Here is a 12,768-nt window from a genome sequence, read left to right as displayed (position 1 = left end):
GATGAACTTGCCAAGGAAGCCGCCAAAAAGAAAAGAGAAGACAAAAAGAAACAAAAACAAGATAAGGGGGAATCCATAATCCAAGAAACTGACCAGACCCCAGAGCATTCTAGTGGTGAAGAAAGAGATAACCAGCCTTTAGCACAAAGGGTAGCTAAACTCCATGAGAAAACTGCCCTCTCTGAGAAAGTAAAAGTTCAAAAACCAAAGGAAAAGGCACAAAAAGAAACACAGAGTGCTGCCACTGTAAGAAGGAGTAGTAGATTGCAGAATAAAAGGAAAGCCACAAGGACACTCTTCGTTGATCTTAGCACACCTGAGAAGGGTGCTACAAAAGCAGACCTTGAGGATAGTCCATCACGTGAGGCAGCTACTCCTCCAAGAGAAGACAGTCCATTTCAGCCGGAGTTTGAAATAGAAATTGAGCATGAATATAGTCCAAGGAAGTCACCAATTGTTGACCCAATTCAACAAGAGGTGTACAACTATTATGAAACATTGGAGCAAAACACTGCTGGCCCAAGTAATGTCATGCCTCATGAGCAGCAAATAGATTTACTTAAACAAGAAATCTATGAACTTGAAGTGCTAAACCGTCACATTAAACAGAGAAATGAAGAAATGAAGCAGCAAGCTGATATTGCCAAAGCAATCCAAGATAACACCTTTCTTCACATGAGCATGTGGCAGAAGAAACACAGCAGACTCAAGAAGAGATGTAGAAGGCTGAACAGAGCCTTAATTAATTTGAAATTCAGATGCATGTTCAAGAGGCCAAAGGTTAATGTTTCTACACAAAGGAAAAGAAGGAGGTTGGATGTCCTAGCTGAGGCATCCTAGCAGATGGACTGAATTGTGTTTTCATTGCATGAGGACATGCAATACCCTCGGAGTGGGGGTATGTAGAACCTCTATTCTACACCTATTTGTCTACCATTTTCCTCAACTTTTCCTTATCTTTCCTTCACTTTTGCCTCATTTTCACCATAAAACCTCTCAGATCATTACATTCAGTGTCAATAAGCATGATCAAGCAAGTTTTGCTAATGGATGACTATTTGTTTAGTTTTTGACTCACTTGCAGGAATCCCGCAGCTATCTGATGATCCCGCAACTATCTGAAGATCCTGCAGCCTTTTTGTTAAACACTATGATCCACGTGTCGGTTTGCTAGACGAGCCACATGGGTACTCAGGTATCAATGTGCTCGAGGTTCCTGTCCCATTGTTCCAGCCATCCACGTCATCTTCACCCATGGTCAAAGCTGGTTAAGCTACGGTCAACTCAAGGTGGTTTAAACGGTGATTGAGAGCTGCTTGGTCACGTCATCTTAAACGGTGATTTGTCCATGATCTACAGGTGGCAGGGGACGCAATCCAACATGGGATTTATTATCCATAACGACAGAACCACTAAACTCGTCCACGCAGCCGTGATGTGTCAAGGGACCATTAATACGCATGACTGTTTATTGTTTTTCTGTTAACTAGCTGTACGAGTAGGCTATCTTAGAAACTCCTATAAATTGCTGCGTCTGCGTACGCTCAAGGAACTTTTGATTAGTTGTAATTTTCTGCACTTGTGTTGAATTTAGAAGCTTTGTGAACTCTGTTTTCTAGTGCTATTCCAGCACTCTGTTTTGTATACTTTTTGCAAATGGAGGAATAGATATAGCACCGTTTTGAAGTTTCCAGATCTTTGAGTTCTCTTGTGGCTGAATGAACAGAGGGCCCCTGCTCATCTCAGCCTTTGTAAAGTATTTCATGTGCAGCATTTCATTATTTTCTTATTTATTTCCTTAAGCATGTATAGTTTCATTTACTTGTTTTCTTTTCTTTTCAGCTGATCAGTGTTATTTCTTTGCACGTTTCTTTTAGCCCGGGATTTATTTTTATATGTGTGTGTTTGCTTTACAGCTAATGGTATTTGAAGTTGACAATTCAAGTGCTGCCTTTGTCTTTATAGTTGATTTTTAATCTTATTTCTCAAAGAGCTGTTAACATATATGAATGATCTTCATCATAAACTATTATCTTTTAAGATCAAAATATCACTAATTTGCAGCTAGTTTGGGTGCTTTTTGGACTGTTCTTTCACTACTTTCTTTCCGTGCTTTACACAGTACATGTGCTTTGAGGCATTGAGTTAGAAAGAGTAAATCATTACCACTAGTCTTTAAAGTAGAAGTTTTGATTTTAAAAGTGCTTCCTAGACTATTTCCTCACTACTTTCTAATCATGCTTTCCATAGTACATATGGCTGAAGTAGAGAATTAGAAATAGCAAATCATTATCATTAGTCTTTCAAGCATATTTTTCTCACTTTTCTAATTCCACTTAAGCTACTTTCTTTCCGTGCTTTACACAGTACATGTGCTTTGAAGCATCGAGTTAGAAAGAGATAATCTTTATTCTTGGGTTTTAAAAGTGACTCTCTTTTCTTTTATTAGCAGCAACTTGAACGGTGTCTAGTGCCATTGGTAGTGGTCATTTGCTTTCAAGTTTATTTCAAAGTCATTTCAGTTCACTTATTCTTTTCAAGCATTTCCTTTCAAGCAAATAGTTAGAGATCACTCAACACACACTTCCACTCATTTAGAATTCACTCTACACACACACCATCACTCACTTGTTTATAAATTCTCACTCCATCTTAGGAACATAATTAACCACAACAACACCCCCAACGATAAGAAAAACTCTAAGAGGTTACTTAAGTACATATAGTACACCCTCACTTCATCAGCTTACGAGCCCCGGGTTGACAATAAATACTAGCAATTTAGATAACACTAAATTGACTAAACAAATGGTAGAAGAGATGGTGACCCTGACAGGATGCAAGATGATGCCTATGGAATTAGTCTTAGACCTTGATATCCAGCGGCGTGTATGGGTATACAATGTTGCACAATAGTATGCAGAGGAGCACGGAGGTGTGCAGTGGTGCACAATGGTGTGCAAGGTTGCATCGTGGTGTAGGAGGAATGGTTCACATCTTAGTGCATTCCCTCATAGAGTGAAGGACACATCGATACAGGAGGGGTACCAATTGATCCGGGATGATGCAACAACTTGTAGTAGGGTCGAACAGTGCATAGAGATGTGTGATTGGGTACAGTTGTATGCTAGGAGACATGAGGATACATGGTCATATGTAGTGGTGTGCGGGGTTGCACTATGGACAGGGGGAGTTCTACTAGCAGGGATGTTCCTTGACGAGGATTTCAGGCATGTCATTGGGGTGGAGATACCCTGGTTGGGAGAGTGGATAGGTCATGGGACGAACCGATAGTGTCCACACGGGTTCTTGATCATACCCATCGGAACCTATGCATCTTCCACTCGTTGGCACCGCATGCAGTTGAGAGGAGGCTTGTTGTGTTTGATCTAAACCCATAGTGTGGATAGCAGGACTTGGTGGATTTTATTGAGACAACGCTATGAGATTCAGTGCCTCAGGGGCACGATAGATATTCTACAGTGGAGGAGTTGGGTTGATGTGCAAGTTGACAACCACATGTTGGGAGATGAGGTGATCTTTTGCAGGGGTGGCATATCGCTCATCACTGAGCCTACACTTGGGGATCTGGTCATGGGGGATACATGTGCCACTCTTTCCACATGGCATGTTAGGATCTTGCATGAGCAAAGGACACCATGTATGATTGAGGCAACTTTCCAGTGGTTGTTCGGGCTCTAGACATTGTATTGGCACATTATCGAGAGGGTGGATGGCAAACTTAGTGGTGATGGTTGGCAGGAGCAGGATGGATCCACATACACTGAGTCGATTGCGAGTATCAGAAACCCATCTATTGGCTGCATTCAGGGGATAGCTATTTGGCACATGTGGTTTCCAATGGTCATCAGTACTATGCATTGGCAGGTACAAGGAAGTTTAGCATGAATCAATTTAGTTCATGATATATGGAGCATATATATTGATTGCATGCGAGGACTAGAAACGAAGCACGAATGGATTCCAACAGCTATTAGAGCTATGTCACAACAGGTCTGGCTATGGGATCCGGGGATTCAGTTGGTTGATAGATCACTTTGTCTCATGATGAGAAGAGTCATGGCAGAGAGTGATCTAGTTCAGTCTTGCGATGCCACATGGGAGAGTGAACAAATCTTGCAACACCCATTTTTGCAGTTGCTTGGGGGCAAGCAACATCCGGGAGGGGAGGATTGTAATGTCTCTTCTTAATTGTTTTTCCAAGGTGAGGAGAAACCATTTTTGGCAATTTTGTTATTTTGGCTTAATGCAATTTTGATGGAAGAACCTAGGAGAAAGGGGGTTGATTTTCCTTTTAGTGGATTGTGGGGGCCACTCACCCACCCAAAATACGCACCCCTTGGAGGCAGCTCGATTTTCCTAAGTGGGGAATCGAAATATTTGATGGGACCCACGTGGGGCCCAAGGGAGCAAGAATAAATAGAAGGAAGTGAGCATAATTTGGGGCCTTTTAATGATTTGATAATTTCATTGTTGCTTTGGCTATTTAGCTAAGCTACAAGTGCCGTTCAACACAACAGCTTCCCAAGGAGTGAAGCTCATCCCTATCTTTGGAGGATTTTGAGTGCCACCCTAGGAGAGTTTTCTTTCGCATTGGAGATAGAGAGAAGATGACCCAGCATTGGAGTACGCTGCCTTTGCCAACAAGGATGCAGTTTTGGAGCAGTTGGGGATGCAGTGGGAGAGACTATGTGTTTGGTGGAGCAGGGGAGTTAGGGAATTTAGTTGGGAAGGTTGCTAGAGGTATTCACATCGAGTTTCCATGTAGGAGAGGAGATATTATAGTAGGAGGGCCAGTCAAATACCCAGGTTGAGCTGCTGGTCAAAGGGCCTGCATCATCCTCACTCAGGACTGCGTAGTCACTAGTGGGGGTCACTTGGAAGGAGGCTTAACACGAGGATTGGGGAGCTAGGTTGTGGGGAAATTGTTGGGAGCCCGATTTTGGGAGGTTTCCTGACTTTGTGGCAGTAAGTTACAGTAGTTCCAGTTACAGGCAATGAGTTATAGTATTGGAAGAGGGTCAATCCCCAAGGGGTCGAATTTAGAGGGTCAAAACTAGAGCAAACCCTTTCTGGGTTTTTAACAAGGGTCATATCCGTCCATTTATAGAATTTTCTGCGTAGTTTTGAGGGGCCAAGTCAGTCAGCAGTGTAGAAAAACTAGTCCAATCCAAGGAGTTGAATTTGGCAGGTCAAAACCAGGGAAACCCTTTGTGTGTTTTTCTGGGTTTTTGGAGAGGATCACATCACCAAAGTTGTAGAAATTTCTGGGTTGTTTTGAGGGGGTAAATCAGAGCTTGAATTCAACGAGCAGTGTAGTTTTGAGGGGACAACACAACTTTCTAGGAGCAAGAAATTCACAGCAACTGGGAACTTTGTATTTATCACATGAGGCTTGTAGCTTGCCTTGTGCAAGCCAAGGTTCACCCCATCCAACTTTTATTGTACTCCAATTTATTTATTAATGAAAAATGTGCCGATTTGGGTGTTGATGAAAATTTTCTATTCATATGTTCCTTACTTCAATAAAATTTTATTGTGAATGTTATTACTTGCCTTTGTTATCATTGCAAATCTTCTATTAGGATACTATTACACCATCAACACATGTTTCCATAGATTTTCCTCCACCTCCACCTCATAATACTCATGTGGAGGAGAGTCACTGTGTATAGCCACATGGACTAGAAGTTGAGGTAAACTTTTTTATTCCTAAGATTTCAACATTTTTTTTTTTTAAGTTACATGCATGGTAATTAATTTGTAGACTAATTATCATTTTTCTTTGTCATTGTGTACACAGACCCATATGCAAAATGCTATCAATGTCATAGTTATGTGGACACATGAGTGGGATGTTGGGTATTGAGGCATTGGAGATGTTGGTCCATCGATGCATGCCCCAATATTTGGCCATAGGCAGGGGAGCACTAAATTCAGATTCATCAGACCCCCATCCTACCTGAATTGCATTTGGACTTGATTGAGGTTAGTAGATTCAATATGTAATTAAATATGGTTAAAATCATTTATTTCCATATTGTTTATTTTATACAAATAATGATCTAATTAGTTTCAATTTGAATGTATTATATTGCAGTTACAATTTATGGATGATTACTTTGCACAACATAACTCACATGGGAGTTCTAGTGGTACTTAGAGTGTATAGTTTATATATTTTCAAGCCCACTACACAAGGCACATTCACATGTGATACATACTTTGTATATTTTCATACACGAATAGTTTATGGATGTACATGAATATTAATTCAGTGCATAGATGCGTATTATTTCAATTTATGGGTCTATTAATTATTTCACTAGTTTAATTTTTTTCTATATAGTATAACTTTTATTAAAAAGTATACAATTTTTATGTCTAGTTTCATAGATTAAGAAAATAAGTACAATCTTACTATGATGCAAGTCACTTTGATACTTAAAATTGTAATGCCCTTAATAATAATAATAATAATAATAGTAGTAGTAAATACATAATAAATAATGAAGATAATATAATAATAATAATAAATAAATAAAATAGTAAATAATAACTCGGAGTTATATATATATATATATATATATAGAGAGAGAGAGAGAGAGAGAGAGAGAGAGAGAGTTAACAAAAAATAAAAAGAAATAAAATAAAAAAGAGTTAAATTAAGTAAAATTTAAAAATAAATGAATAAAAGTTAGCATGTTGACATATAGAATGCGTGCATGCGGGTCCCATTTCCATTTTTGGAATCGTTTGGTCTATTTAATGGACAATGAGGAGGATGAGATTCATCCATTCTTTTATCCATTATCTTGGGAGAAAAATGTTGTGAGACAAAGGATTCCTTGACAGTAGTATGTTGATTGAGGGCTTGGAGGTGGTCAATTGTAGAAAGATTATGTGTAGCTGAGCCTACAGTTAGGTGGAGAGTTATCCCCAAAACTTTGTTGTGGTTCGCGAGATTCAAATATCATTCAACTTTGAAATCACAAGTAAGGAATATCATCGCTACATGTAAGTTGTCTTTGCTCATGTTTTTCAAAATTCTATGCTAATTAGTTGAATAGTTGTGTGTTGATTATAAATCATATAATTGATCTAATTAGTCACATATTTTAATTTTGGGCTTATTACATATGGTATCAAAGCTCAGGCTCAAACTCTTAAAGCCTATAAAAATTAAAATTTCAAATCTAATATTATCGTGAAAACTATTGTTCCATGTCTATAATGAAATCTATTATTAAACTTTAATATAGATTTTTGGATCTGAAAAATAGATTTAAAGTAAATCACATAATTTTGTTAAACCTAATCTAAAAATATTGGAATGTTTAGATCAAACTCCACTTACGCCATTTCAAAATTTATACAATTAATTTTTTCTCATCTCTAATTCTGGTGGAGTGACTAATGAAAACTCGATGCGATGGATTTGCGGTGATTCAAGTAAGTAGATAACATAGTTTCAAGTAAGTAGTAAAGGTTAAGTTGGAGTTAAGATGTGTGAAATTTTATTGATCCATGTTGTGGACGTAACTTATGAGGAGCTTTAAATTATTTTATGTAATGAGAAGTAGGAAATGATTTTCATCTCTTTCTTAGTTAAGAAAATTTGTACAACCCTATTATATTGGATTTAACATTATGCAATATTAACATTATGGATTTAACGAAGCATTTATATTACATGTATTTGCAAGATCACATAAAGTGGTTGTCTTATTTTTCTATGATAATTTATTATTTTTTACTATAGATTTTATTGATAATGTTTTGAATAATATAAATTGTTGGAATATTTATGATCTCTTGGGTTGAAGAAATACCAACATTTATGTGCATAAGTTTACAGTTGTGAACCCATAGCTAAGGCCATCTTGGAAATGACCTATTCTCACTGTCTGCAATTGAACTGGAATTCGTCTTTGTATGTAAGGCATATCCATGCTCTTGAAATTACTAAATCCATGCCTTTTTATGGATCATCCATGACAGGTCACCATTTCAATATCCATTTAACATTTCTTTAATCATGGCTTGCATTATTAATCAGAATTGTTATTTCTCCGCTCCTACTTGTTTCCCTTACTTGAAGGATTTAGCAATCGATTTTTATCTTTTGTAGCCATCTTTTCATTGTGAAAAGACCTTAAATTTGTAAATTTATGATGTCATCTAACTTGACTACTAATAGTTCTTTAAAAATCCTATTTAAATTCTTCAACTCCAGTTCAATTCAAGCCTATACCTTTGATGATTTTCTTTATCACGACTTTCCCGAGGAGAACTTGACATTTTAGCAATTCCTTTCAAAGAATCACTTGCTTCAGTGGCTTTGGAACACTCTCCAACCTCCTCTTTACCATATGCTAGGCCGACAAATTGAGGTCGCTCTTCAAACTCAATAGTTTTTTTTATACCTTGGCCATAGATTCCCAAACACTTTGTTCATAACCCATTTTCAATAACAGTTTCGATCCAATTCCTTGAGTATGCTTCTCAAAAGAACCAAGACTAGCATCGTTTTGTGATGAAACCGTACAAGAATAATTACTGTTCACTTCATTTACCTTAGCATTTTGACACTTCTCCAAGGCCTCTTTTGCAACTTGTAATTTTAGCTCCATCTCTTTGAGTCTATCTTGAAGCTCTTGCTTCTCATCTTCTAATGTTTTCAACTGCTTTCACAACTCAAAACTTTCTCTTTCTTCCTTATAAAATTCCTCCTCAATCTTCATCATGGATAAGAATCCTTTAAGAAAACCAAGTCTTTAAAACGTTTTGTAAAAAGAGGATCAAAAGGATTCTCATTTCTTGGAATTGACATTTTTAGATCCTTCTCCCTGCTTGACTTTTAAAGACCCGTTAAGTATCACACTGAGCAAAACAATCAACCTGCTCTGATACAAAAATGATCCCAAATTCAGACTATTATAAAATTTCTTAGTTGGTCCTACTCAAAGATACTTTATATAGTCCACAAATTTACAACCTCATTCATGCAATTTGATCACATAATTCTACTTCAAGAAAATAAAGTGAACAAAATCAATCACATAGAGAAAATTTGCAAACTCATCTTGATAACAGAGTTCAATTAGCCCCCTAGCTATGTCTTTGGATTCACTTAATGCACATATCACTTTATTATCTCTCCTTCAAAGACTTCAAAGAGACACTCTCCTTCTTTACAAAAAGGGTTGAAATCTTCTCACAATACATGGCTCATGCTCCCAAAAGGGACTACCTTCTCCTCTAAAACAAAAAGACTTAAGGCTCTCACATAAGTGGCCATTCTCAAGCACCAGAAGGGCTATGCTTATTCAAAAAGTTTATAACATACTCTTGAACAAAATTACAATAATTCATTTCACTCCCAAAAAACTCTCTAAAAACTCTCACATAAGGAATTTAAATAATTCTCATAACTTCATAGTCCAAGGAGAATAGATCCACAAAAAGAGGATCTATAAGCTTTTTAAGAAGACTACAAGATCCACTAAATTTGGATGCATAAAACCTCAATGGAAAAACTAAGAGAGAATATCAAACCATCCATAAAACTCTCCATTAATCTCATGAGACTCTTAACCTCTCATTGAGAATAGGAAAATAGTTGTGAGGTGGATTCTCACACAAAATTAGTAAATTCCCTTTTAACAAATTAAATGAAAAATACATGAGCACTTAAACCCACCTTAAGTATTAATCATTTACAATTTAATAATTTCCACATTCATTTAACTTCTCATTTGAGATTTTCTTGGGTGCATGGTAAATTGTTGGAGAGTTTCTTCAAGATCCTCCTAGATCACTAACATTATTACATTTGATGATGATGATGAAGAATGTCCACTGAGGTCAATGTGATCTATCAGACCTTAAGATAGTAAGAGATTAATTGAGACTCGTTAATATTTTATTTCTATGATAAAAAAGAAGGGAAAGAAGCGTTCCTAGGTCACTATAGTTTTGTTGACTTAACAAGTCATGAAGGTTAGTAGTGTGGAAAATGTTTTGAAAATGAGAATGGATGTTACAATTTTTTTCATCCCAAGGCGTTTTGGGAATAGACAAACGCCCAATTTCACTTCGGAGCTCATGAGAATTAGTTATTGTCCTTGTGATGTTCATTTTATTCTTAGCATTAGTCAAGACAGAAAGATAATTTTGGTTAGCAAGAGTTAGGTTGATCACCTCCTTATAATACCTTAGCTTCCTTTTCCCCTCTGACTCTTTATTATCCTACAACTTATCCTTAAATTTGGAAGAATAGTATTTTTAATTTATTATCTTTTTTCTCCAAGTTGATCTCCTCCTTTACCCCCCCAATGGTTGAGCCAAGACTTGGGATCCTTGTGCCATCCTCGCTTGAGCCGGAGGTGGGGTTTCTGGCTAGAGTTAGGCAATTTTAGGGAACCTTGTGGCTTCCATGTTGTAAAATTTCTTTTTATATATAAGATACCTAAACATAGCGTGCTTTCAATAGGGGAAAGGCTAGCTTCAATCAAGAGGATAAGATAGGGAGTATTTCCTTTAATCTTGAGGTTATAGGTTATAAATTGCTTTTGGATCAACTCGATCTTCCTCCATGATTCTCTAGATATACTGCAAGCCCAAACCTCACAACCATATAAAATAATAGGGGTGACAAAAGTCTCAAAGAGGATTTTTTTTTTACTCCAAACCTAAAGATTAGTCGACTTACCACTGTTTTCAAGCTCATAATAAGTTTTCCAGCCTCCAATAATCATTTTCTCATTGTTGTAATTCCAGTTGAGCTGATGGTGAATGTCAATAACTAAATATTTGTATGAAGAAACCTTCTCCAAGTGATTGTTATCATAGATGAAATTACCATGGTTGATCTTTTTGGATTTAATTATCATGACTTTAGTCATATCGATATTTACAGTCATAACCATCTTGAGGCAGTAATCAATGAAAAATTTAAGCTGCTTGTCAAGGTCCTCATGCCTTCTTGCTAAAAAAAGATATCATTAGCATAAAAGACAAGAGTAATGACCATACTAGTGAGCTTGACTTCCACTATCATTATAAAAATAATTCTGATAATGTCTGATAATATTTTAAAATCAATTTAATATTAATAAAATTAAAAATCTTTCAAAAATAAAAATTATTTATTATCACATAAATATAATTTCACAGTTTAAAAACACTTAATTTAAAACCATAAATCGAAATATAATTACATCATCGATATAAACTCATCGCATATTAGCATGCACGAAAACTCCATTGTTCGTCACATTAATATTTTTTTTATTTAACCGCCATTGACCAAAACTCTAATATTTTAAAATTATGAGGTTCTCAGTGATGTCAGCTTGTTAATCTGTACTTTACATATATTTTTTTGAAATATCAGCAAGTTCAGGGTCTTTCAGATAGTTTATTATACTTTGTATGAGTTTGATGGTTAATAGGTTTAATATTTAAAAGTTTTAAATCTAAAAAATTATGAGTTTAAATTTAAATTCCTAATTTAAAATGTAGTAATATGGGTGGGATTACTGTAAATTGATTTCAAATATCAAGATTTCAGATCAGTGACGGTTTTAGAGATTTAACCTGTATATATTAGTAATTAAAAGAGTTCTTTCTGAAGGTCGAGGAATTGTTTGGACGATCAAAAGTGGTTGGGTAAAAAAATTTCAAAAAATCTTGTAGATAGAGTTTTTAAATAATGTATTTGATGGTGAAAATAAATTCAGCTCTAATAAAACACCTAAAATTATAAATTTTTTACCATTTTTTTCCAAATATAACTAGAATTCCCCTAACTTTAAAAACAAAAAACAATATCATTAAACTACGGCATAATACCATGCCACGATTTTAAGAATATTCTGAAATTCGACACAGGAGTGATGCCATTGCTTACCGCTAGCGATGAAAAATAAGGCACGCCCCTCGTCTCGTCTGCAAATATCTTGACCCATTCGTTGGTCAATGATAATTATAATTTATTTCAATCTCCTGGAAATACTCAGCCGCCATAATTTATTTCAATCTCCAAAGGTATTCACAGATTCAGACGGATGGTGCTACACAGAGTGAAGTGTGCTGTGGTTAACTATGATTTGAAGGTACAACATTTGCTGTGATTTGGAAAACTTACAGAGTGACTGCATAACAACAGCAATGGCACAATTAGCAGCATCAGCAAATACAGTGCTTATATTGCGTTTGGGGTCGCAAGGATTAGAAGTATCAGCGCAGGGGTTGGGTTGCATGGGCATGTCTGCCTCCTATGGCCAACCAAAGCCCGATGGAGAAATGATATCTCTCATCCACCATGCCGTATCCAAGGGCATCACTTTTCTGGACACTTCAGACATTTATGGGCCCTTCACCAACGAAATCCTCATTGGAAAGGTAAGATGGAAAACGAGAGATTCGAGCGGATTCAGATTATGTTCGGGCCTGCTGCGAGGCGAGCTTGAAGAGACTGTGTCGAGTGCATTGATCTTTATTACCAACGTCGGATTGACAAAACCCAATTGAAGTCACGCATATCATATGCTGAATTTCTCTATGTTCTTTTTTATTTTTTATTTTTGTGCTTGATATAAAAATAATAATAAGTCTAAGTGTATTTATGAGATGGAGATTAGTTAGTTTGTGTTGGGTTTAGTTTCTATTAAATTTTTGAGTTCAAATTCTATGAGAAAAGTTGACAGGAGTCCATATAAGATAATCACTTTCTATATTTAG

At 36.3% G+C, this 12,768-nt stretch overlaps 1 pseudogene; it reads left to right on the top strand.

Moving 5' to 3' along the window:
* The first annotated feature begins 12,195 nt into the window (after positions 1-12,195).
* Positions 12,196-12,558, top strand: LOC149202570 (IN2-2 protein pseudogene; annotated as a pseudogene).
* Positions 12,559-12,768: the final 210 nt, after the last annotated feature.

The sequence above is a fragment of the Pinus tabuliformis genome, chromosome 2_1, assembly GCF_031772625.1.
Source record: "Pinus tabuliformis cultivar Carrire ecotype Pingquan chromosome 2_1, CPIR1, whole genome shotgun sequence".
NCBI classification, from domain to species: domain Eukaryota; kingdom Viridiplantae; phylum Streptophyta; class Pinopsida; order Pinales; family Pinaceae; genus Pinus; species Pinus tabuliformis.
The sequence above is the reverse complement of the archived record's forward strand: the minus strand, read 5'-3'. Positions and strand labels throughout refer to the sequence as shown.